This window comes from Hyla sarda, chromosome 4 (assembly GCF_029499605.1).
Source record: "Hyla sarda isolate aHylSar1 chromosome 4, aHylSar1.hap1, whole genome shotgun sequence".
Classification (NCBI taxonomy): domain Eukaryota; kingdom Metazoa; phylum Chordata; class Amphibia; order Anura; family Hylidae; genus Hyla; species Hyla sarda.
The window spans coordinates 44258257-44282276 of NC_079192.1; the positions used below are offsets into that span (position 1 = coordinate 44258257).

Sequence of the window (24020 nt, forward strand, 5' to 3'; positions counted from 1 at the left end):
ATTATCCACTTGGCACTGGATCATACCACCATGCCACTTGCCTCGTTAGCGCAGTAGGTAGCGCGTCAGTCTCATAATCTGAAGGTCGTGAGTTCGATCCTCACAGGGGGCAATTTTTCTTGGCTTTAGCCATGAGGTTTTGTTGATTTCCTTAAGAGATGGGCATGAGTTTAGCTTAGAAGGCAAGTGGACCAAATGAATGGCTTAAAGCTGTGGGGTAAGGATTTTCTTTTTTCATCCACAAAGAACAACTCCAACTCCAGCTGCTTAACTCTGCAGTGATCTGGTCGGCCTATGAATTTAATAATCTGAAAACTGTGAGTTTGATCCTCACTTTGGTCAATTTTTCCATCTTTTGCCATGAGGTTTGGTTGACTTCTTGTCTTTAGCCATGAGAGACACAACTGGGCAATTTTCTTGTCTTTAGCCATGAGGTTTTGCTGAATTCCTTAAGAGATGGGCATGAGTTTAGCTTAGAAGGCAAGTGGACCAAATGAATGGCTTAAAGCTGTGGGGTAATGATTTTCTTTTTCCATCCACAAAGTACAACTCCAACTCCAGCTGCTTAACTCTGCAGTGATCTGGTCGGCCTATGAATTTAATAATCTGAAAACTGTGAGTTTAATCCTCACACCAGGCAATTTTTCCATCTTTTGCCATGAGGTTTGGTTGACTTCCTTAGCATCATAGAGTTAGAAAGTGGAGATGGGGATGAGTTTAGCTTTGAAGCCAAGTGGGATCTTGAGAAAATGGATATAATAAATGGCTAACAACAGATGTGTTCCGATTTCTTTCTTTTCACCCACAAAGACCAACTAGAACTCCGTCCGCTTCACTTTCAAATGACCTCACCCTCCTTTGAACTTGCCTGCAAGTTTATAAAAAAAACACATTCCCATACCGGGAGCCGAACCCGGGCCGCCTTGGCGAAAACCAGGAATCCTAACCGCTAGACCATATGGGAAAACTGTGAGTTTAATCCTCACACCAGGCAATTTTTCCATCTTTTGCCATGAGGTTTGGTTGACTTCCTTAGCATCATAGAGTTAGAAAGTGGAGATGGGGATGAGTTTAGCTTTGAAGCCAAGTGGGATCTTGAGAAAATGGATATAATAAATGGCTAACAACAGATGTGTTCCGATTTCTTTCTTTTCACCCACAAAGACCAACTAGAACTCCGTCCGCTTCACTTTCAAATGACCTCACCCTCCTTTGAACTTGCCTGCAAGTTTATAAAAAAAACACATTCCCATACCGGGAGTCGAACCCGGGCCGCCTGGGTGAAAACCAGGAATCCTAACCGCTAGACCATATGGGACCTGCTTCTGCCACAGTTTTTTTGTATGAGGAAAAAAAAAAGTAAAAAAGTGATCTAAAATTTATATTCTTTTGATTTATCCGCTTGGCACTGGATCATACCACCATGCCACTTGCCTCGGTAGCGCAGTAGGTAGCGCGTCAGTCTCATAATCTGAAGGTCGTGAGTTCGATCCTCACACGGGGCAATTTTTCTTGGCTTTAGCCATGAGGTTTTGTTGATTTCCTTAAGAGATGGGCATGAGTTTAGCTTAGAAGGCAAGTGGACCAAATGAATGGCTTAAAGCTGTGGGGTAATGATTTTCTTTTTTCATCCACAAAGAACAACTCCAACTCCAGCTGCTTAACTCTGCAGTGATCTGGTCGGCCTATGAATTTAATAATCTGAAAACTGTGAGTTTGATTCCCACACCGGGCAATTTTTCCATCTTTTGCCATGAGGTTTGGTTGACTTCCTGTCTTTAGCCATGAGAGACAAAACTGGGCAATTTTCTTGTCTTTAGCCATGAGGTTTTGTTGATTTCCTTAAGAGATGGGCATGAGTTTAGCTTAGAAGGTAATTTTTCCATCTTTTGCCATGAGGTTTGGTTGACTTCTTGTCTTTAGCCATGAGAGACACAACTGGGCAATTTTCTTGTTTTTAGCCATGAGGTTTTGCTGAATTCCTTAAGAGATGGGCATGAGTTTAGCTTAGAAGGCAAGTGGACCAAATGAATGGCTTAAAGCTGTGGGGTAATGATTTTCTTTTTCCATCCACAAAGTACAACTCCAACTCCAGCTGCTTAACTCTGCAGTGATCTGGTCGGCCTATGAATTTAATAATCTGAAAACTGTGAGTTTAATCCTCACACCAGGCAATTTTTCCATCTTTTGCCATGAGGTGTGGTTGACTTCCTTAGCATCATAGAGTTAGAAAGTGGAGATTGGGATGAGTTTAGCTTTGAAGCCAAGTGGGATCTTGAGAAAATCGATATAATAAATGGCTAACAACAGATGTGTTCCGATTTCTTTCTTTTCACCCACAAAGACCAACTAGAACTCCGTCCGCTTCACTTTCAAATGATCTCACCCTCCTTTGAACTTGCCTGCAAGTTTATAAAAAAAACACATTCCCATAACGGGAGTCGAACCCAGGCCGCTTGGGTGAAAACCAGGAATCCTAACCGCTAGACCATATGAGACCTGCTTCTGCCACAGTTTTTTTGTATGAGGAAAAAAAAAAGTAAAAAAGTTATCTAAAATTTGTATTCTTTTGAATTATCCACTTGGCACTGGATCATACCACTATGCCACTTGCCTCGTTAGCGCAGTAGGTAGCGTGTCAATCTCATAATCTGAAGGCCGTGAGTTCGATCCTCACACGGGGCAATTTTCCTTGGCTTTAGCCATGAGGTTTTGTTGATTTCCTTAAGAGATGGGCATGAGTTTAGCTTAGAAGGCAAGTGGACCAAATGAATGGCTTAAAGCTGTGGGGTAATGATTTTCTTTTTCCATCCACAAAGTACAACTCCAACTCCAGCTGCTTAACTCTGCAGTGATCTGGTCGGCCTATGAATTTAATAATCTGAAAACTGTGAGTTTGATCCTCACTTTGGGCAATTTTTCCATCTTTTGCCATGAGGTTTGGTTGACTTCTTGTCTTTAGCCATGAGAGACACAACTGGGCAATTTTCTTGTCTTTAGCCATGAGGTTTTGCTGAATTCCTTAAGAGATGGGCATGAGTTTAGATTAGAAGGCAAGTGGACCAAATGAATGGCTTAAAGCTGTGGGGTAAGGATTTTCTTTTTTCATCCACAAAGAACAACTCCAACTCCAGCTGCTTAACTCTGCAGTGATCTGGGCGGCCTATGAATTTAATAATCTGAAAACTGTGAGTTTGATTCTCACACCGGGCAATTTTTCCATCTTTTGCCATGAGGTTTGGTTGACTTCTTGTCTTTAGCCATGAGAGACAAAACTGGGCAATTTTCTTGTCTTTAGCCATGAGGTTTTGCTGAATTCCTTAAGAGATGGGCATGAGTTTAGCTTAGAAGGCAAGTGGACCAAATGAATGGCTTAAAGCTGTGGGGTAATGATTTTCTTTTTCCATCCACAAAGTACAACTCCAACTCCAGCTGCTTAACTCTGCAGTGATCTGGTCGGCCTATGAATTTAATAATCTGAAAACTGTGAGTTTAATCCTCACACCAGGCAATTTTTCCATCTTTTGCCATGAGGTTTGGTTGACTTCCTTAGCATCATAGAGTTAGAAAGTGGAGATGGGGATGAGTTTAGCTTTGAAGCCAAGTGGGATCTTTAGAAAATGGATATAATAAATGGCTAACAACAGATGTGTTCCGATTTCTTTCTTTTCACCCACAAAGACCAACTAGAACTCCGTCCGCTTCACTTTCAAATGACCTCACCCTCCTTTGAACTTGCCTGCAAGTTTATAAAAAAAACACATTCCCATACCGGGAGTCGAACCCGGGCCGCCTGGGTGAAAACCAGGAATCCTAACCGCTAGACCATATGGGACCTGCTTCTGCCACAGTTTTTTTGTATGAGGAAAAAAAAAAGTAAAAAAGTGATCTAAAATTTGTATTCTTTTGAATTATCCGTTTGGCACTGGATCATACCACCATGCCACTTGCCTCGTTAGCGCAGTAGGTAGCGCGTCAGTCTCATAATCTGAAGGTCGTGAGTTCGATCCTCACACCGGGCAATTTTTCTTGGCTTTAGCCATGAGGTTTTGTTGATTTCCTTAAGAGATGGGCATGAGTTTAGCTTAGAAGGCAAGTGGACCAAATGAATGGCTTAAAGCTGTGGGGTAATGATTTTCTTTTTTCATCCACAAAGAACAACTCCAACTCCAGCTGCTTAACTCTGCAGTGATCTGGTCGGCCTATGAATTTAATAATCTGAAAACTGTGAGTTTGATTCCCACACCGGGCAATTTTTCCATCTTTTGCCATGAGGTTTGGTTGACTTCTTGTCTTTAGCCATGAGAGACAAAACTGGGCAATTTTCTTGTCTTTAGCCATGAGGTTTTGTTGATTTCCTTAAGAGATGGGCATGAGTTTAGCTTAGAAGGTAATTTTTCCATCTTTTGCCATGAGGTTTGGTTGACTTCTTGTCTTTAGCCATGAGAGACACAACTGGGCAATTTTCTTGTCTTTAGCCATGAGGTTTTGCTGAATTCCTTAAGAGATGGGCATGAGTTTAGCTTAGAAGGCAAGTGGACCAAATGAATGGCTTAAAGCTGTGGGGTAATGATTTTCTTTTTCCATCCAGAAAGTACAACTCCAACTCCAGCTGCTTAACTCTGCAGTGATCTGGTCGGCCTATGAATTTAATAATCTGAAAACTGTGAGTTTAATCCTCACACCAGGCAATTTTTCCATCTTTTGCCATGAGGTTTGGTTGACTTCCTTAGCATCATAGAGTTAGAAAGTGGAGATGGGGATGAGTTTAGCTTTGAAGCCAAGTGGGATCTTGAGAAAATGGATATAATAAATGTCTAACAACAGATGTGTTCCGATTTCTTTCTTTTCACCCACAAAGACCAACTAGAACTCCGTCCGCTTCACTTTCAAATGACCTCACCCTCCTTTGAACTTGCCTGCAAGTTTATAAAAAAAACACATTCCCATACCGGGAGTCAAACCCCGGCCGCCTGGGTGAAAACCTGGAATCCTAACCGCTAGACCATATGGGACCTGCTTCTGCCACAGTTTTTTTGTATGAGGAAAAAAAAAAGTAAAAAAGTGATCTAAAATTTGTATTCTTTTGAATTATCCGTTTGGCACTGGATCATACCACCATGCCACTTGCCTCGTTAGCGCAGTAGGTAGCGCGTCAGTCTCATAATCTAAAGGTCGTGAGTTCGATCCTCACACCGGGCAATTTTTCTTGGCTTTAGCCATGAGGTTTTGTTGATTTCCTTAAGAGATGGGCATGAGTTTAGCTTAGAAGGCAAGTGGACCAAATGAATGGCTTAAAGCTGTGGGGTAATGATTTTCTTTTTTCATCCACAAAGAACAACTCCAACTCCAGCTGCTTAACTCTGCAGTGATCTGGTCGGCCTATGAATTTAATAATCTGAAAACTGTGAGTTTGATTCCCACACGGGGCAATTTTTCCATCTTTTGCCATGAGGTTTGGTTGACTTCTTGTCTTTAGCCATGAGAGAACAAACTGGGCAATTTTCTTGTCTTTAGCCATGAGGTTTTGTTGATTTCCTTAAGAGATGGGCATGAGTTTAGCTTAGAAGGTAATTTTTCCATCTTTTGCCATGAGGTTTGGTTGACTTCTTGTCTTTAGCCATGAGAGACACAACTGGGCAATTTTCTTGTCTTTAGCCATGAGGTTTTGCTGAATTCCTTAAGAGATGGGCATGAGTTTAGCTTAGAAGGCAAGTGGACCAAATGAATGGCTTAAAGCTGTGGGGTAATGATTTTCTTTTTCCATCCAGAAAGTACAACTCCAACTCCAGCTGCTTAACTCTGCAGTGATCTGGTCGGCCTATGAATTTAATAATCTGAAAACTGTGAGTTTAATCCTCACACCAGGCAATTTTTCCATCTTTTGCCATGAGGTTTGGTTGACTTCCTTAGCATCATAGAGTTAGAAAGTGGAGATGGGGATGAGTTTAGCTTTGAAGCCAAGTGGGATCTTTAGAAAATGGATATAATAAATGGCTAACAACAGATGTGTTCCGATTTCTTTCTTTTCACCCACAAAGACCAACTAGAACTCCGTCCGCTTCACTTTCAAATGACCTCACCCTCCTTTGAACTTGCCTGCAAGTTTATAAAAAAAACACATTCCCATACCGGGAGTCGAACCCGGGCCGCCTGGGTGAAAACCAGGAATCCTAACCGCTAGACCATATGGGACCTGCTTCTGCCACAGTTTTTTTGTATGAGGAAAAAAAAAAGTAAAAAAGTGATCTAAAATTTGTATTCTTTTGAATTATCCGTCTGGCTTTGGATCATACCACCATGCCACTTGCCTCGTTAGCGCAGTAGGTAGCGCGTCAGTCTCATAATCTGAAGGTCGTGAGTTCGATCCTCACACCGGGCAATTTTTCTTGGCTTTAGCCATGAGGTTTTGTTGATTTCCTTAAGAGATGGGCATGAGTTTAGCTTAGAAGGCAAGTGGACCAAATGAATGGCTTAAAGCTGTGGGGTAATGATTTTCTTTTTTCATCCACAAAGAACAACTCCAACTCCAGCTGCTTAACTCTGCAGTGATCTGGTCGGCCTATGAATTTAATAATCTGAAAACTGTGAGTTTGATTCCCACACCGGGCAATTTTTCCATCTTTTGCCATGAGGTTTGGTTGACTTCTTGTCTTTAGCCATGAGAGACACAACTGGGCAATTTTCTTGTCTTTAGCCATGAGGTTTTGCTGAATTCCTTAAGAGATGGGCATGAGTTTAGCTTAGAAGGCAAGTGGACCAAATGAATGGCTTAAAGCTGTGGGGTAAGGATTTTCTTTTTTCATCCACAAAGAACAACTCCAACTCCAGCTGCTTAACTCTGCAGTGATCTGGTCGGCCTATGAATTTAACAATCTGAAAACTGTGAGTTTGATTCTCACACCGGGCAATTTTTCCATCTTTTGCCATGAGGTTTGGTTGACTTCTTGTCTTTAGCCATGAGAGACAAAACTGGGCAATTTTCTTGTCTTTAGCCATGATGTTTTGTTGATTTCCTTAAGAGATGGGCATGAGTTTAGCTTAGAAGGTAATTTTTCCATCTTTTGCCATGAGGTTTGGTTGACTTCTTGTCTTTAGCCATGAGAGACAAAACTGGGCAATTTTCTTGTCTTTAGCCATGAGGTTTTGCTGAATTCCTTAAGAGATGGGCATGAGTTTAGCTTAGAAGGCAAGTGGACCAAATGAATGGCTTAAAGCTGTGGGGTAATGATTTTCTTTTTCCATCCACAAAGTACAACTCCAACTCCAGCTGCTTAACTCTGCAGTGATCTGGTCGGCCTATGAATTTAATAATCTGAAAACTGTGAGTTTAATCCTCACACCAGGCAATTTTTCCATCTTTTGCCATGAGGTTTGGTTGACTTCCTTAGCATCATAGAGTTAGAAAGTGGAGATGGGGATGAGTTTAGCTTTGAAGCCAAGTGGGATCTTGAGAAAATGGATATAATAAATGGCTAACAACAGATGTGTTCCGATTTCTTTCTTTTCACCCACAAAGACCAACTAGAACTCCGTCCGCTTCACTTTCAAATGACCTCACCCTCCTTTGAACTTGCCTGCAAGTTTATAAAAAAGACACATTCCCATACCGGGAGTCGAACCCGGGCCGCCTGGGTGAAAACCAGGAATCCTAACCGCTAGACCATATGGGACCTGCTTCTACCACTGTTTTTTTGTTTGAGGAAAAAAAAAAGTAAAAAAGTGATCTAAAATTTGTATTCTTTTGAATTATCCGCTTGGCACTGGATCATACCACCATGCCACTTGCCTCGTTAGCGCAGTAGGTAGCGCGTCAGTCTCATAATCTGAAGGTCGTGAGTTCAATCCTCACACGGGGCAATTTTTCTTGGCTTTAGCCATGAGGTTTTGTTGATTTCCTTAAGAGATGGGCATGAGTTTAGCTTAGAAGCCTATGAGTTTGATCCTCACTTTGGGCAATTTTTCCATCTTTTGCCATGAGGTTTGGTTAACTTCTTGTCTTTAGCCATGAGAGACAAAACTGGGCAATTTTCTGGTCTTTAGCCATGAGGTTTTGTTGATTTCCTTAAGAGATGGGCATGAGTTTAGCTTAGAAGGTAATTTTTCCCTCTTTTGCCATGAGGTTTGGTTGACTTCTTGTCTTTAGCCATGAGAGACACAACTGGGCAATTTTCTTGTCTTTAGCCATGAGGTTTTGCTGAATTCCTTAAGAGATGGGCATGAGTTTAGCTTAGAAGGCAAGTGGACCAAATGAATGGCTTAAAGCTGTGGGGTAATGATTTTCTTTTTCCATCCACAAAGTACAACTCCAACTCCAGCTGCTTAACTCTGCAGTGATCTGGTCGGCCTATGAATTTAATAATCTGAAAACTGTGAGTTTAATCCTCACACCAGGCAATTTTTCCATCTTTTGCCATGAGGTTTGGTTGACTTCCTTAGCATCATAGAGTTAGAAAGTGGAGATGGGGATGAGTTTAGCTTTGAAGCCAAGTGGGATCTTGAGAAAATGGATATAATAAATGGCTAACAACAGATGTGTTCCGATTTCTTTCTTTTCACCCACAAAGACCAACTAGAACTCCGTCCGCTTCACTTTCAAATGACCTCACCCTCCTTTGAACTTGCCTCCAAGTTTATAAAAAAAAACACATTACGATACCGGGAGTCAAACCCAGGCCGCCTGGGTGAAAACCAGGAATCCTAACCGCTAGACCATATGGGACCTACTTCTGCCACTGTTTTTTTGTTTGAGGAATAAAAAAAAAAAAAAGTGATCTAAAATTTGTATTCTTTTGAATTTTCAGCTTGGCACTGGATCAGACCACCATGCCACTTGCCTCGTTAGCGCAGTAGGTAGCGCGTCAGTCTCATAATCTGAAGGTCGTGAGTTCAATCCTCACACGGGGCAATTTTTCTTGGCTTTAGCCATGAGGTTTTGTTGAATTCCTTAAGAGATGGGCATGAGTTTAGCTTAGAAGGCAAGTGGACCAAATGAATGGCTTAAAGCTGTGGGGTAATGATTTTCTTTTTTCATCCACAAAGAACAACTCCAACTCCAGCTGCTTAACTCTGCAGTGATCTGGTCGGCCTATGAATTTAATAATCTGAAAACTGTGAGTTTGATTCCCACACCGGGCAATTTTTCCATCTTTTGCCATGAGGTTTGGTTGACTTCTTGTCTTTAGCCATGAGAGACAAAACTGGGCAATTTTCTTGTCTTTAGCCATGAGGTTTTGTTGATTTCCTTAAGAGATGGGCATGAGTTTAGCTTAGAAGGTAATTTTTCCATCTTTTGCCATGAGGTTTGGTTGACTTCTTGTCTTTAGCCATGAGAGACAAAAATGGGCAATTTTCTTGTCTTTAGCCATGAGGTTTTGCTGAATTCCTTAAGAGATGGGCATGAGTTTAGCTTAGAACGCAAGTGGACCAAATGAATGGCTTAAAGCTGTGGGGTAATGATTTTCTTTTTCCATCCACAAAGTACAACTTCAACTCCAGCTGCTTAACTCTGCAGTGATCTGGTCGGCCTATGAATTTAATAATCTGAAAACTGTGAGTTTAATCCTCACACCAGGCAATTTTTCCATCTTTTGCCATGAGGTTTGGTTGACTTCCTTAGCATCATAGAGTTAGAAAGTGGAGATGGGGATGAGTTTAGCTTTGAAGCCAAGTGGGATCTTGAGAAAATGGATATAATAAATGGCTAACAACAGATGTGTTCCGATTTCTTTCTTTTCACCCACAAAGACCAACTAGAACTCCGTCCGCTTCACTTTCAAATGACCTCACCCTCCTTTGAACTTGCCTGCAAGTTTATAAAAAAAACACATTCCCATACCGGGAGTCGAACCCGGGCCGCCTGGGTGAAAACCAGGAATCCTAACCGCTAGACCATATGGGACCTGCTTCTGCCACAGTTTTTTTGTATGAGGAAAAAAAAAAGTAAAAAAGTGATCTAAAATTTGTATTCTTTTGAATTATCCGCTTGGCACTGGATCATACCACCATGCCACTTGCCTCGTTAGCGCAGTAGGTAGCGCGTCAGTCTCATAATCTGAAGGTCGTGAGTTCAATCCTCACACGGGGCAATTTTTCTTGGCTTTAGCCATGAGGTTTTGTTGAATTCCTTAAGAGATGGGCATGAGTTTAGCTTAGAAGGCAAGTGGACCAAATGAATGGCTTAAAGCTGTGGGGTAATGATTTTCTTTTTTCATCCACAAAGAACAACTCCAACTCCAGCTGCTTAACTCTGCAGTGATCTGGTCGGCCTATGAATTTAATAATCTGAAAACTGTGAGTTTTATTCCCACACCGGGCAATTTTTCCATCTTTTGCCATGAGGTTTGGTTGACTTCTTGTCTTTAGCCATGAGAGACAAAACTGGGCAATTTTCTTGTCTTTAGCCGTGAGGTTTTGTTGATTTCCTTAAGAGATGGGCATGAGTTTAGCTTAGAAGGTAATTTTTCCATCTTTTGCCATGAGGTTTGGTTGACTTCTTGTCTTTAGCCATGAGAGACAAAAATGGGCAATTTTCTTGTCTTTAGCCATGAGGTTTTGCTGAATTCCTTAAGAGATGGGCATGAGTTTAGCTTAGAAGGCAAGTGGACCAAATGAATGGCTTAAAGCTGTGGGGTAATGATTTTCTTTTTCCATCCACAAAGTACAACTTCAACTCCAGCTGCTTAACTCTGCAGTGATCTGGTCGGCCTATGAATTTAATAATCTGAAAACTGTGAGTTTAATCCTCACACCAGGCAATTTTTCCATCTTTTGCCATGAGGTTTGGTTGACTTCCTTAGCATCATAGAGTTAGAAAGTGGAGATGGGGATGAGTTTAGCTTTGAAGCCAAGTGGGATCTTGAGAAAATGGATATAATAAATGGCTAACAACAGATGTGTTCCGATTTCTTTCTTTTCACCCACAAAGACCAACTAGAACTCCGTCCGCTTCACTTTCAAATGACCTCACCCTCCTTTGAACTTGCCTGCAAGTTTATAAAAAAAACACATTCCCATACCGGGAGTCGAACCCGGGCCGCCTGGGTGAAAACCAGGAATCCTAACCGCTAGACCATATGGGACCTGCTTCTGCCACAGTTTTTTTGTATGAGGAAAAAAAAAAGTAAAAAAGTGATCTAAAATTTGTATTCTTTTGAATTATCCGCTTGGCACTGGATCATACCACCATGCCACTTGCCTCGTTAGCGCAGTAGGTAGCGCGTCAGTCTCATAATCTGAAGGTCGTGAGTTCGATCCTCACACGGGGCAATTTTTCTTGGCTTTAGCCATGAGGTTTTGTTGATTTCCTTAAGAGATTGGCATGAGTTTAGCTTAGAAGGCAAGTGGACCAAATGAATGGCTTAAAGCTGTGGGTTAATGATTTTCTTTTTCCATCCACAAAGTACAACTCCAACTCCAGCTGCTTAACTCTGCAGTGATCTGGTCGGCCTATGAATTTAATAATCTGAAAACTGTGAGTTTGATCCTCACTTTGGGCAAATTTTCCATCTTTTGCCATGAGGTTTGGTTGACTTCTTGTCTTTAGCCATGAGAGACACAACTGGGCAATTTTCTTGTCTTTAGCCATGAGGTTTTGCTGAATTCCTTAAGAGATGGGCATGAGTTTAGCTTAGAAGGCAAGTGGACCAAATGAATGGCTTAAAGCTGTGGGGTAATGATTTTCTTTTTCCATCCACAAAGTACAACTCCAACTCCAGCTGCTTAACTCTGCAGTGATCTGGTCGGCCTATGAATTTAATAATCTGAAAACTGTGAGTTTAATCCTCACACCAGGCAATTTTTCCATCTTTTGCCATGAGGTTTGGTTGACTTCCTTAGCATCATAGAGTTAGAAAGTGGAGATGGGGATGAGTTTAGCTTTGAAGCCAAGTGGGATCTTGAGAAAATGGATATAATAAATGGCTAACAACAGATGTGTTCCGATTTCTTTCTTTTCACCCACAAAGACCAACTAGAACTCCGTCCGCTTCACTTTCAAATGACCTCACACTCCTTTGAACTTGCCTGCAAGTTTATAAAAAAAACACATTCCCATACCGGGAGTCAAACCCGGGCCGCCTGGGTGAAAACCAGGAATCCTAACCGCTAGACCACATGGGACCTGCTTATGCCACAGTTTTTTTGTATGAGGAAAAAAAAAAGTAAAAAAGTGATCTAAAATTTGTATTCTTTTGAATTATCCGCTTGGCACTGGATCATACCACCATGCCACTTGCCTCGTTAGCGCAGTAGGTAGCACGTCAGTCTCATAATCTGAAGGTCGTGAGTTCGATCCTCACACGGGTCAATTTTTCTTGGCTTTAGCCATGAGGTTTTGTTGATTTCCTTAAGAGATGGGCATGAGTTTAGCTTAGAAGGCAAGTGGACCAAATGAATGGCTTAAAGCTGTGGGGCAAGGATTTTCTTTTTTCATCCACAAAGAACAACTCCAACTCCAGCTGCTTAACTCTGCAGTGATCTGGTCGGCCTATGAATTTAATAATCTGAAAACTGTGAGTTTGATCCTCACTTTGGGCAATTTTTCCATCTTTTGCCATGAGGTTTGGTTGACTTCTTGTCTTTAGCCATGAGAGACACAACTGGGCAATTTTCTTGTCTTTAGCCATGAGGTTTTGCTGAATTCCTTAAGAGATGGGCATGAGTTTAGCTTAGAAGGCAAGTGGACCAAATGAATGGCTTAAAGCTGTGGGGTAAGGATTTTATTTTTTCATCCACAAAGAACAACTCCAACTCCAGCTGCTTAACTCTGCAGTGATCTGGTCGGCCTATGAATTTAATAATCTGAAAACTGTGAGTTTGATTCTCACACCGGGCAATTTTTCCATCTTTTGCCATGAGGTTTGGTTGACTTCTTGTCTTTAGCCATGAGAGACAAAACTGGGCAATTTTCTTGTCTTTAGCCATGAGGTTTTGTTGATTTCCTTAAGAGATGGGCATGAGTTTAGCTTAGAAGGTAATTTTTCCATCTTTTGCCATGAGGTTTGGTTGACTTCTTGTCTTTAGCCATGAGAGACAAAACTGGGCAATTTTCTTGTCTTTAGCCATGAGGTTTTGCTGAATTCCTTAAGAGATGGGCATGAGTTTAGCTTAGAAGGCAAGTGGACCAAATGAATGGCTTATAGCTGTGGGGTAATGATTTTCTTTTTCCATCCACAAAGTACAACTCCAACTCCAGCTGCTTAACTCTGCAGTGATCTGGTCAGCCTATGAATTTAATAATCTGAAAACTGTGAGTTTAATCCTCACACCAAAACAAACAAAAGAATGTCCCTGAGGGTCTCAGGGTAATTATGTGTTAAACAACCTTTAAGGGGGAACCCCCTCTCGGGGATAAACCCTTACTAGAAACCCTCCCCTAAAAAATAACTTTTATTGAATTCATATAAAATATATAGTAAACCCTACACACGTTTTAAAATTGTCAGCAATGCAGTGTTGTATTTCAGGGGGGTTTTGTTATGGCCCCCTGCTGTAACCGGTATCACTGAAGCTATGGTACTGATTAGTTGGCGTGCTTAGTATCTATAACACCTAACCATAAGCTATCAGTCCTCTAATATATCAACCTGCCGCTGGTTAAAACTCATTCAGAACCTCCCCGACGTTTCGCGGAAAAAACCGCTTTGTCAAGGGTTGCGAGGCTACCAACCCTTGACAAAGCGGTTTTTTCCGCGAAACGTCGGGGAGGTTCTGAATGAGTTTTAACCAGCGGCAGGTTGATATATTAGAGGACTGATAGCTTATGGTTAGGTGTTATAGATACTAAGCACGCCAACTAATCAGTACCATAGCTTCAGTGATACCGGTTACAGCAGGGGGCCATAACAAAAACCCCCCTGAAATACAACACTGCATTGCTGACAATTTTAAAACGTGTGTAGGGTTTACTATATATTTTATATGAATTCAATAATCCTCACACCAGGCAATTTTTCCATCTTTTGCCATGAGGTTTGGTTGACTTCCTTAGCATCATAGAGTTAGAAAGTGGAGATGGGGATGAGTTTAGCTTTGAAGCCAAGTGGGATCTTGAGAAAATGGATATAATAAATGGCTAACAACAGATGTGTTCCGATTTCTTTCTTTTCACCCACAAAGACCAACTAGAACTCCGTCCGCTTCACTTTCAAATGACCTCACCCTCCTTTGAACTTGCCTGCAAGTTTATAAAAAAAACACATTCCCATACCGGGAGTCAAACCCGGGCCGCCTGGGTGAAAACCAGGAATCCTAACCGCTAGACCATATGGGACCTGCTTCTGCCACAGTTTTTTTGTATGAGGAAAAAAAAAAGTAAAAAAGTGATCTAAAATTTGTATTCTTTTGAATTATCCGCTTGGCACTGGATCATACCACCATGCCACTTGCCTCGTTAGCGCAGTAGGTAGCGCGTCAGTCTCATAATCTGAAGGTCGAGAGTTCGATCCTCACACGGGGCAATTTTTCTTGGCTTAAGCCATGAGGTTTTGTTGATTTCCTTAAGAGATGGGCATGAGTTTAGCTTAGAAGGCAAGTGGACCAAATGAATGGCTTAAAGCTGTGGGGCAAGGATTTTCTTTTTTCATCCACAAAGAACAACTCCAACTCCAGCTGCTTAACTCTGCAGTGATCTGGTCGGCCTATGAATTTAATAATCTGAAAACTGTGAGTTTGATCCTCACTTTGGGCAATTTTTCCATCTTTTGCCATGAGGTTTGGTTGACTTCTTGTCTTTAGCCATGAGAGACACAACTGGGCAATTTTCTTGTCTTTAGCCATGAGGTTTTGCTGAATTCCTTAAGAGATGGGCATGAGTTTAGCTTAGAAGGCAAGTGGACCAAATGAATGGCTTAAAGCTGTGGGGTAATGATTTTCTTTTTCCATCCACAAAGTACAACTCCAACTCCAGCTGCTTAACTCTGCAGTGATCTGGTCGGCCTATGAATTTAATAATCTGAAAACTGTGAGTTTAATCCTCACACCAGGCAATTTTTCCATCTTTTGCCATGAGGTTTGGTTGACTTCCTTAGCATCATAGAGTTAGAAAGTGGAGATGGGGATGAGTTTAGCTTTGAAGCCAAGTGGGATCTTGAGAAAATGGATATAATAAATGGCTAACAACAGATGTGTTCCGATTTCTTTCTTTTCACCCACAAAGACCAACTAGAACTCCGTCCGCTTCACTTTCAAATGACCTCACCCTCCTTTGAACTTGCCTGCAAGTTTATAAAAAAAACACATTCCCATACCGGGAGTCAAACCCGGGCCGCCTGGGTGAAAACCAGGAATCCTAACTGCTAGACCATATGGGACCTGCTTCTGCCACAGTTTTTTTGTATGAGGAAAAAAAAAAGTAAAAAAGTGATCTAAAATTTGTATTCTTTTGAATTATCCGCTTGGCACTGGATCATACCACCATGCCACTTGCCTCGTTAGCGCAGTAGGTAGCACGTCAGTCTCATAATCTGAAGGTCGTGAGTTCGATCCTCACACGGGTCAATTTTTCTTGGCTTTAGCCATGAGGTTTTGTTGATTTCCTTAAGAGATGGGCATGAGTTTAGCTTAGAAGGCAAGTGGACCAAATGAATGGCTTAAGGCTGTGGGGCAAGGATTTTCTTTTTTCATCCACAAAGAACAACTCCAACTCCAGCTGCTTAACTCTGCAGTGATCTGGTCGGCCTATGAATTTAATAATCTGAAAACTGTGAGTTTGATCCTCACTTTGGGCAATTTTTCCATCTTTTGCCATGAGGTTTGGTTGACTTCTTGTCTTTAGCCATGAGAGACACACGGGGCAATTTTTCTTGGCTTAAGCCATGAGGTTTTGTTGATTTCCTTAAGAGATGGGCATGAGTTTAGCTTAGAAGGCAAGTGGACCAAATGAATGGCTTAAAGCTGTGGGGCAAGGATTTTCTTTTTTCATCCACAAAGAACAACTCCAACTCCAGCTGCTTAACTCTGCAGTGATCTGGTCGGCCTATGAATTTAATAATCTGAAAACTGTGAGTTTGATCCTCACTTTGGGCAATTTTTCCATCTTTTGCCATGAGGTTTGGTTGACTTCTTGTCTTTAGCCATGAGAGACACAACTGGGCAATTTTCTTGTCTTTAGCCATGAGGTTTTGCTGAATTCCTTAAGAGATGGGCATGAGTTTAGCTTAGAAGGCAAGTGGACCAAATGAATGGCTTAAAGCTATGGGGTAATGATTTTCTTTTTCCATCCACAAAGTACAACTCCAACTCCAGCTGCTTAACTCTGCAGTGATCTGGTCGGCCTATGAATTTAATAATCTGAAAACTGTGAGTTTAATCCTCACACCAGGCAATTTTTCCATCTTTTGCCATGAGGTTTGGTTGACTTCCTTAGCATCATAGAGTTAGAAAGTGGAGATGGGGATGAGTTTAGCTTTGAAGCCAAGTGGGATCTTGAGAAAATGGATATAATAAATGGCTAACAACAGATGTGTTCCGATTTCTTTCTTTTCACCCACAAAGACCAACTAGAACTCCGTCCGCTTCACTTTCAAATGACCTCACCCTCCTTTGAACTTGCCTGCAAGTTTATAAAAAAAACACATTCCCATACCGGGAGTCAAACCCGGGCCGCCTGGGTGAAAACCAGGAATCTTAACTGCTAGACCATATGGGACCTGCTTCTGCCACAGTTTTTTTGTATGAGGAAAAAAAAAAGTAAAAAAGTGATCTAAAATTTGTATTCTTTTGAATTATCCGCTTGGCACTGGATCATACCACCATGCCACTTGCCTCGTTAGCGCAGTAGGTAGCACGTCAGTCTCATAATCTGAAGGTCGTGAGTTCGATCCTCACACGGGTCAATTTTTCTTGGCTTTAGCGATGAGGTTTTGTTGATTTCCTTAAGAGATGGGCATGAGTTTAGCTTAGAAGGCAAGTGGACCAAATGAATGGCTTAAAGCTGTGGGGCAAGGATTTTCTTTTTTCATCCACAAAGAACAACTCCAACTCCAGCTGCTTAACTCTGCAGTGATCTGGTCGGCCTATGAATTTAATAATCTGAAAACTGTGAGTTTGATCCTCACTTTGGGCAATTTTTCCATCTTTTGCCATGAGGTTTGGTTGACTTCTTGTCTTTAGCCATGAGAGACACAACTGGGCAATTTTCTTGTCTTTAGCCATGAGGTTTTGCTGAATTCCTTAAGAGATGGGCATGAGTTTAGCTTAGAAGGCAAGTGGACCAAATGAATGGCTTAAAGCTGTGGGGTAATGATTTTCTTTTTTCATCCACAAAGAACAACTCCAACTCCAGCTGCTTAACTCTGCAGTGATCTGGTCGGCCTAAGAATTTAATAATCTGAAAACTGTGAGTTTAATCCTCACACCAGGCAATTTTTCCATCTTTTGCCATGAGGTTTGGTTGACTTCCTTAGCATCATAGAGTTAGAAAGTGGAGATGGGGATGAGTTTAGCTTTGAAGCCAAGTGGGATCTTGAGAAAATGGATATAATAAATGGCTAACAACAGATGTGTTCCGATTTCTTTCTTTTCACCCACAAAGACCAACTAGAACTCCGTCCGCTTCACTTTCAAATGACCTCACCCTCCTTTGAACTTGCCTGCAAGTTTATAAAAAAGACACATTCCCATACCGGGAGTCGAACCCGGGCCGCCTGGGTGAAAACCAGGAATCCTAACCGCTAGACCATATGGGACCTGCTTCTGCCACAGTTTTTTTGTATGAGGAAAAAAAAAAGTAAAAAAGTCATCTAAAATTTGTATTCTTTTGAATTATCCGCTTGGCACTGGATCATACCACCATGCCACTTGCCTCGTTAGCGCAGTAGGTGGCGCGTCAGTCTCATAATCTGAAGGTCGTGAGTTCAATCCTCACACGGGGCTATTTTTCTTGGCTTTAGCCATGAGGTTTTCTTGATTTCCTTAAGAGATGGGCATGAGTTTAGCTTAGAAGGCAAGTGGACCAAATGTATGGCTTAAAGCTGTGGGGTAATGATTTTCTTTTTTCATCCACAAAGAACAACTCCAACTCCAGCTGCTTAACTCTGCAGTGATCTGGTCGGCCTAAGAATTTAATAATCTGAAAACTGTGAGTTTGATTCCCACACCGGGCAATTTTTCCATCTTTTGCCATGAGGTTTGGTTGACTTCTTGTCTTTAGCCATGAGAGACAAAACTGGACAATTTTCTTGTCTTTAGCCATGAGGTTTTGTTGATTTCCTTAAGAGATGGGCATGAGTTTAGCTTAGAAGGTAATTTTTCCATCTTTTGCCATGAGGTTTGGTTGACTTCTTGTCTTTAGCCATGAGAGACACAACTGGGCAATTTTCTTGTCTTTAGCCATGAGGTTTTGCTGAATTCCTCAATAGATGGGCATGAGCTTAGCTTAGAAGGCAAGTGGACCAAATGAATGGCTTAAAGTTGTGGGGGTAATGATTTTCTTTTTTCATCCACAAAGAACAACTCCAACTCCAGCTGCTTAACTCTGCAGTGATCTGGTCGGCCTAAGAATTTAATAATCTGAAAACTGTGAGTTTAATCCTCACACCAGGCTATTTTTCCATCTTTTGCCATGAGGTTTGGTTGACTTCCTTAGCATCATAGAGTTAGAAAGTGGAGATGGGGATGAGTTTAGCTTTGAAGCCAAGTGGGATCTTGAGAAAATGGATATAATAAATGGCTAACAACAGATGTGTTCCGATTTCTTTCTTTTCACCCACAAAGACCAACTAGAACTCCGTCCGCTTCACTTTCAAATGACCTCACCCTCCTTTGAACTTGCCTGCAAGTTTATAAAAAAAACACATTCCCATACCGGGAGTCGAACCCGGGCCGCCTGGGTGAAAACCAGGAATCCTAACCGCTAGACCATATGGGACCTGCTTCTGCCACAGTTTTTTTGTATGAGGAAAAAAAAAAGTAAAAAAGTGATCTAAAATTTGTATTCTTTTGAATTATCCGCTTGGCACTGGATCATACCACCATGCCACTTGCCTCGTTAGCGCAGTAGGTGGCGCGTCAGTCTCATAATCTGAAGGTCGTTAGTTCAATCCTCACACGGGGCTATTTTTCTTCGCTTTAGCCATGAGGTTTTGTTGATTTCCTTAAGAGATGGGCATGAGTTTAGCTTAGAAGGCAAGTGGACCAAATGAATGGCTTAAAGCTGTGGGGTAATGATTTTCTTTTTTCATCCACAAAGAACAACTCCAACTCCAGCTGCTTAACTCTGCAGTGATCTGGTCGGCCTAAGAATTTAATAATCTGAAAACTGTGAGTTTGATTCCCACACCGGGCAATTTTTCCATCTTTTGCCATGAGGTTTGGTTGACTTCTTGTCTTTAGCCATGAGAGACAAAACTGGACAATTTTCTTGTCTTTAGCCATGAGGTTTTGTTGATTTCCTTAAGAGATGGGCATGAGTTTAGCTTAGAAGATAATTTTTCCATCTTTTGCCATGAGGTTTGGTTGACTTCTTGTCTTTAGCCATGAGAGACACAACTGGGCAATTTTCTTGTCTTTCGCCATGAGGTTTTGCTGAATTCCTTAAGAGATGGGTATGAGCTTAGCTTAGAAGGCAAGTGGAGCAAATGAATGGCTTAAAGTTGTGGGGGTAATGATTTTCTTTTTCCATCCAGAAAGTACAACTCCAGCTGCTCAACTCTGCAGTGATCTGGTCGGCCTATGAATTTAATAATCTGAAAACTGTGAGTTTAATCCTCACACCAGGCAATTTTTCCATCTTTTGCCATGAGGTTTGGTTGACTTCCTTAGCATCATAGAGTTAGAAAGTGGAGATGGGGATGAGTTTAGCTTTGAAGCCAAGTGGGATCTTGAGAAAATGGATATAATAAATGGCTAACAACAGATGTGTTCCGATTTCTTTCTTTTCACCCACAAAGTCCAACTAGAACTCCGTCCGCTTCACTTTCAAATGACCTCACCCTCCTTTGAACTTGCCTGCAAGTTTATAAAAAAAAAAACACATTCCCATACCGGGAGTCGAACCCGGGCCGCCTGGGTGAAAACCAGGAATCCTAACCGCTAGACCATATGGGACCTGCTTCTGCCACAGTTTTTTTGTATGAGGAAAAAAAAAGTAAAAAAGTGATCTAAAATTTGTATTCTTTTGAATTATCCGCTTGGCACTGGATCATACCACCATGCCACTTGCCTCGTTAGCGCAGTAGGTAGCGCGTCAGTCTCATAATCTGAAGGTCGTGAGTTCGATCCTCACAGGGGGCAATTTTTCTTGGCTTTAGCCATGAGGTTTTGTTGATTTCCTTAAGAGATGGGCATGAGTTTAGCTTAGAAGGCAAGTGGACCAAATGAATGGCTTAAAGCTGTGGGGTAAGGATTTTCTTTTTTCATCCACAAAGAACAACTCCAACTCCAGCTGCTTAACTCTGCAGTGATCTGGTCGGCCTATGAATTTAATAATCTGAAAACTGTGAGTTTGATCCTCACTTTGGTCAATTTTTCCATCTTTTGCCATGAGGTTTGGTTGACTTCTTGTCTTTAGCCATGAGAGACACAACTGGGCAATTTTCTTGTCTTTCGCCATGAGGTTTTGCTGAATTCCTTAAGAGATGGGTATGAGCTTAGCTTAGAAGGCAAGTGGAGCAAATGAATGGCTTAAAGTTGTGGGGGTAATGATTTTCTTTTTCCATCCAGAAAGTACAACTCCAGCTGCTCAACTCTGCAGTGATCTGGTCGGCCTATGAATTTAATAATCTGAAAACTGTGAGTTTAATCCTCACACCAGGCAATTTTTCCATCTTTTGCCATGAGGTTTGGTTGACTTCCTTAGCATCATAGAGTTAGAAAGTGGAGATGGGGATGAGTTTAGCTTTGAAGCCAAGTGGGATCTTGAGAAAATGGATATAATAAATGGCTAACAACAGATGTGTTCCGATTTCTTTCTTTTCACCCACAAAGTCCAACTAGAACTCCGTCCGCTTCACTTTCAAATGACCTCACCCTCCTTTGAACTTGCCTGCAAGTTTATAAAAAAAAAAACACATTCCCATACCGGGAGTCGAACCCGGGCCGCCTGGGTGAAAACCAGGAATCCTAACCGCTAGACCATATGGGACCTGCTTCTGCCACAGTTTTTTTGTATGAGGAAAAAAAAAAGTAAAAAAGTGATCTAAAATTTGTATTCTTTTGAATTATCCGCTTGGCACTGGATCATACCACCATGCCACTTGCCTCGTTAGCGCAGTAGGTAGCGCGTCAGTCTCATAATCTGAAGGTCGTGAGTTCGATCCTCACAGGGGGCAATTTTTCTTGGCTTTAGCCATGAGGTTTTGTTGATTTCCTTAAGAGATGGGCATGAGTTTAGCTTAGAAGGCAAGTGGACCAAATGAATGGCTTAAAGCTGTGGGGTAAGGATTTTCTTTTTTCATCCACAAAGAACAACTCCAACTCCAGCTGCTTAACTCTGCAGTGATCTGGTCGGCCTATGAATTTAATAATCTGAAAACTGTGAGTTTGATCCTCACTTTGGTCAATTTTTCCATCTTTTGCCATGAGGTTTGGTTGACTTCTTGTCTTTAGCCATGAGAGACACAACTGGGCAATTTTCTTGTCTTTAGCCATGAGGTTTTGCTGAATTCCTTAAGAGATGGGCATGAGTTTAGCTTAGAAGGCAAGTGGACCAAATGAATGGCTTAAAGCTGTGGGGTAATGATTTTCTTTTTCCATCCACAAAGTACAACTCCAACTCCAGCTGCTTAACTCTGCAGTGATCTGGTCTGCCTATGAATTTAATAATCTGAAAACTGTGAGTTTAATCCTCACACCAGGCAATTTTTCCATCTTTTGCCATGAGGTTTGGTTGACTTCCTTAGCATCATAGAGTTAGAAAGTGGAGATGGGGATGAGTTTAGCTTTGAAGCCAAGTGGGATCTTGAGAAAATGGATATAATAAATGGCTAACAACAGATGTGTTCCGATTTCTTTCTTTTCACCCACAAAGACCAACTAGAACTCCGTCCGCTTCACTTTCAAATGACCTCACCCTCCTTTGAACTTGCCTGCAAGTTTATAAAAAAAAACACATTCCCATACCGGGAGTCGAACACGGGCCGCCTGGGTGAAAACCAGGAATCCTAACCGCTAGACCATATGGGAAAACTGTGAGTTTAATCCTCACACCAGGCAATTTTTCCATCTTTTGCCATGAGGTTTGGTTGACTTCCTTAGCATCATAGAGTTAGAAAGTGGAGATGGGGATGAGTTTAGCTTTGAAGCCAAGTGGGATCTTGAGAAAATGGATATAATAAATGGCTAACAACAGATGTGTTCCGATTTCTTTCTTTTCACCCACAAAGACCAACTAGAACTCCGTCCGCTTCACTTTCAAATGACCTCACCCTCCTTTGAACTTGCCTGCAAGTTTATAAAAAAAACACATTCCCATACCGGGAGTCGAACCCGGGCCGCCTGGGTGAAAACCAGGAATCCTAACCGCTAGACCATATGGGACCTGCTTCTGCCACAGTTTTTTTGTATGAGGAAAAAAAAAAGTAAAAAAGTGATCTAAAATTTGTATTCTTTTGAATTATTCGCTTGGCACTGGATCATACCACCATGCCACTTGCCTGGTTAGCGCAGTAGGTAGCGCGTCAGTCTCATAATCTGAAGGTCGTGAGTTCGATCCTCACACGGGGCAATTTTTCTTGGCTTTAGCCATGAGGTTTTGTTGATTTCCTTAAGAGATTGGCATGAGTTTAGCTTAGAAGGCAAGTGGACCAAATGAATGGCTTAAAGCTGTGGGGCAAGGATTTTCTTTTTTCATCCACAAAGAACAACTCCAACTCCAGCTGCTTAACTCTGCAGTGATCTGGTCGGCCTATGAATTTAATAATCTGAAAACTGTGAGTTTGATCCTCACTTTTGGCAATTTTTCCATCTTTTGCCATGAGGTTTGGTTGACTTCTTGTCTTTAGCCATGAGAGACACAACTGGGCAATTTTCTTGTCTTTAGCCATGAGGTTTTGCTGAATTCCTTAAGAGATGGGCATGAGTTTAGCTTAGAAGGCAAGTGGACCAAATGAATTGCTTAAAGCTGTGGGGTAATGATTTTCTTTTTCCATCCACAAAGTACAACTCCAACTCCAGCTGCTTAACTCTGCAGTGATCTGGTCGGCCTATGAATTTAATAATCTGAAAACTGTGAGTTTAATCCTCACACCAGGCAATTTTTCCATCTTTTGCCATGAGGTTTGGTTGACTTCCTTAGCATCATAGAGTTAGAAAGTGGAGATGGGGATGAGTTTAGCTTTGAAGCCAAGTGGGATCTTGAGAAAATGGATATAATAAATGGCTAACAACAGATGTGTTCCGATTTCTTTCTTTTCACCCACAAAGACCAACTAGAACTCCGTCCGCTTCACTTTCAAATGACCTCACCCTCCTTTGAACTTGCCTCCAAGTTTATAAAAAAAAACACATTACGATACCGGGAGTCAAACCCGGGCCGCCTGGGTGAAAACCAGGAATCCTAACCGCTAGACCATATGGGACCTACTTCTGCCACTGTTTTTTTGTTTGAGGAAAAAAAAAAAAAAAAGTTATCTAAAATTTGTATTCTTTTGAATTTTCAGCTTGGCACTGGATCAGTCCACCATGCCACTTGCCTCGTTAGCGCAGTAGGTAGCGCGTCAGTCTCATAATCTGAAGGTCGTGAGTTCAATCCTCACACGGGGCAATTTTTCTTGGCTTTAGCCATGAGGTTTTGTTGAATTCCTTAAGAGATGGGCATGAGTTTAGCTTAGAAGGCAAGTGGACCAAATGAATGGCTTAAAGCTGTGGGGTAATGATTTTCTTTTTTCATCCACAAAGAACAACTCCAACTCCAGCTGCTTAACTCTGCAGTGATCTGGTCGGCCTATGAATTTAATAATCTGAAAACTGTGAGTTTGATTCCCACACCGGGCAATTTTTCCATCTTTTGCCATGAGGTTTGGTTGACTTCTTGTCTTTAGCCATGAGAGACAAAACTGGGCAATTTTCTTGTCTTTAGCCAT

General features: G+C 41.6%; 28 non-coding genes across 28 annotated transcripts; 14 read left to right on the forward strand and 14 right to left on the reverse strand.

Moving 5' to 3' along the window:
• Nucleotides 1–39: 39 nt before the first annotated feature.
• TRNAM-CAU (transfer RNA methionine (anticodon CAU)) lies at nt 40–112 on the forward strand. The gene has a single exon. It is a non-coding gene; the product is annotated as a tRNA-Met (tRNA).
• A 1134-nt stretch (nt 113–1246) lies between these two features.
• TRNAE-UUC (transfer RNA glutamic acid (anticodon UUC)) lies at nt 1247–1318 on the reverse strand. Its single transcript has one exon. It is a non-coding gene; the product is annotated as a tRNA-Glu (tRNA).
• Nucleotides 1319–1432: 114 nt separating this feature from the next.
• Nucleotides 1433–1505, forward strand: TRNAM-CAU (transfer RNA methionine (anticodon CAU)). The gene has a single exon. It is a non-coding gene; the product is annotated as a tRNA-Met (tRNA).
• A 1107-nt stretch (nt 1506–2612) lies between these two features.
• Nucleotides 2613–2685, forward strand: TRNAM-CAU (transfer RNA methionine (anticodon CAU)). Its single transcript has one exon. It is a non-coding gene; the product is annotated as a tRNA-Met (tRNA).
• Nucleotides 2686–3763: 1078 nt separating this feature from the next.
• TRNAE-UUC (transfer RNA glutamic acid (anticodon UUC)) lies at nt 3764–3835 on the reverse strand. Its single transcript has one exon. It is a non-coding gene; the product is annotated as a tRNA-Glu (tRNA).
• Nucleotides 3836–3949: 114 nt separating this feature from the next.
• Nucleotides 3950–4022, forward strand: TRNAM-CAU (transfer RNA methionine (anticodon CAU)). The gene has a single exon. It is a non-coding gene; the product is annotated as a tRNA-Met (tRNA).
• A 2101-nt stretch (nt 4023–6123) lies between these two features.
• TRNAE-UUC (transfer RNA glutamic acid (anticodon UUC)) lies at nt 6124–6195 on the reverse strand. Its single transcript has one exon. It is a non-coding gene; the product is annotated as a tRNA-Glu (tRNA).
• A 114-nt stretch (nt 6196–6309) lies between these two features.
• Nucleotides 6310–6382, forward strand: TRNAM-CAU (transfer RNA methionine (anticodon CAU)). Its single transcript has one exon. It is a non-coding gene; the product is annotated as a tRNA-Met (tRNA).
• A 1219-nt stretch (nt 6383–7601) lies between these two features.
• TRNAE-UUC (transfer RNA glutamic acid (anticodon UUC)) lies at nt 7602–7673 on the reverse strand. The gene has a single exon. It is a non-coding gene; the product is annotated as a tRNA-Glu (tRNA).
• A 114-nt stretch (nt 7674–7787) lies between these two features.
• Nucleotides 7788–7860, forward strand: TRNAM-CAU (transfer RNA methionine (anticodon CAU)). The gene has a single exon. It is a non-coding gene; the product is annotated as a tRNA-Met (tRNA).
• Nucleotides 7861–8835: 975 nt separating this feature from the next.
• On the forward strand, nt 8836–8908 carry TRNAM-CAU (transfer RNA methionine (anticodon CAU)). The gene has a single exon. It is a non-coding gene; the product is annotated as a tRNA-Met (tRNA).
• Nucleotides 8909–9829: 921 nt separating this feature from the next.
• TRNAE-UUC (transfer RNA glutamic acid (anticodon UUC)) lies at nt 9830–9901 on the reverse strand. Its single transcript has one exon. It is a non-coding gene; the product is annotated as a tRNA-Glu (tRNA).
• Nucleotides 9902–10015: 114 nt separating this feature from the next.
• TRNAM-CAU (transfer RNA methionine (anticodon CAU)) lies at nt 10016–10088 on the forward strand. Its single transcript has one exon. It is a non-coding gene; the product is annotated as a tRNA-Met (tRNA).
• Nucleotides 10089–11009: 921 nt separating this feature from the next.
• On the reverse strand, nt 11010–11081 carry TRNAE-UUC (transfer RNA glutamic acid (anticodon UUC)). The gene has a single exon. It is a non-coding gene; the product is annotated as a tRNA-Glu (tRNA).
• A 114-nt stretch (nt 11082–11195) lies between these two features.
• TRNAM-CAU (transfer RNA methionine (anticodon CAU)) lies at nt 11196–11268 on the forward strand. The gene has a single exon. It is a non-coding gene; the product is annotated as a tRNA-Met (tRNA).
• A 780-nt stretch (nt 11269–12048) lies between these two features.
• Nucleotides 12049–12120, reverse strand: TRNAE-UUC (transfer RNA glutamic acid (anticodon UUC)). The gene has a single exon. It is a non-coding gene; the product is annotated as a tRNA-Glu (tRNA).
• Nucleotides 12121–14200: 2080 nt separating this feature from the next.
• Nucleotides 14201–14272, reverse strand: TRNAE-UUC (transfer RNA glutamic acid (anticodon UUC)). Its single transcript has one exon. It is a non-coding gene; the product is annotated as a tRNA-Glu (tRNA).
• A 114-nt stretch (nt 14273–14386) lies between these two features.
• On the forward strand, nt 14387–14459 carry TRNAM-CAU (transfer RNA methionine (anticodon CAU)). Its single transcript has one exon. It is a non-coding gene; the product is annotated as a tRNA-Met (tRNA).
• A 3156-nt stretch (nt 14460–17615) lies between these two features.
• TRNAE-UUC (transfer RNA glutamic acid (anticodon UUC)) lies at nt 17616–17687 on the reverse strand. Its single transcript has one exon. It is a non-coding gene; the product is annotated as a tRNA-Glu (tRNA).
• A 1109-nt stretch (nt 17688–18796) lies between these two features.
• On the reverse strand, nt 18797–18868 carry TRNAE-UUC (transfer RNA glutamic acid (anticodon UUC)). The gene has a single exon. It is a non-coding gene; the product is annotated as a tRNA-Glu (tRNA).
• A 1106-nt stretch (nt 18869–19974) lies between these two features.
• Nucleotides 19975–20046, reverse strand: TRNAE-UUC (transfer RNA glutamic acid (anticodon UUC)). The gene has a single exon. It is a non-coding gene; the product is annotated as a tRNA-Glu (tRNA).
• Nucleotides 20047–20159: 113 nt separating this feature from the next.
• TRNAM-CAU (transfer RNA methionine (anticodon CAU)) lies at nt 20160–20232 on the forward strand. Its single transcript has one exon. It is a non-coding gene; the product is annotated as a tRNA-Met (tRNA).
• Nucleotides 20233–21010: 778 nt separating this feature from the next.
• On the reverse strand, nt 21011–21082 carry TRNAE-UUC (transfer RNA glutamic acid (anticodon UUC)). The gene has a single exon. It is a non-coding gene; the product is annotated as a tRNA-Glu (tRNA).
• A 114-nt stretch (nt 21083–21196) lies between these two features.
• On the forward strand, nt 21197–21269 carry TRNAM-CAU (transfer RNA methionine (anticodon CAU)). Its single transcript has one exon. It is a non-coding gene; the product is annotated as a tRNA-Met (tRNA).
• A 781-nt stretch (nt 21270–22050) lies between these two features.
• TRNAE-UUC (transfer RNA glutamic acid (anticodon UUC)) lies at nt 22051–22122 on the reverse strand. Its single transcript has one exon. It is a non-coding gene; the product is annotated as a tRNA-Glu (tRNA).
• A 282-nt stretch (nt 22123–22404) lies between these two features.
• TRNAE-UUC (transfer RNA glutamic acid (anticodon UUC)) lies at nt 22405–22476 on the reverse strand. Its single transcript has one exon. It is a non-coding gene; the product is annotated as a tRNA-Glu (tRNA).
• A 114-nt stretch (nt 22477–22590) lies between these two features.
• TRNAM-CAU (transfer RNA methionine (anticodon CAU)) lies at nt 22591–22663 on the forward strand. Its single transcript has one exon. It is a non-coding gene; the product is annotated as a tRNA-Met (tRNA).
• Nucleotides 22664–23628: 965 nt separating this feature from the next.
• On the forward strand, nt 23629–23701 carry TRNAM-CAU (transfer RNA methionine (anticodon CAU)). Its single transcript has one exon. It is a non-coding gene; the product is annotated as a tRNA-Met (tRNA).
• The last annotated feature ends 319 nt before the right edge of the window (nt 23702–24020 follow it).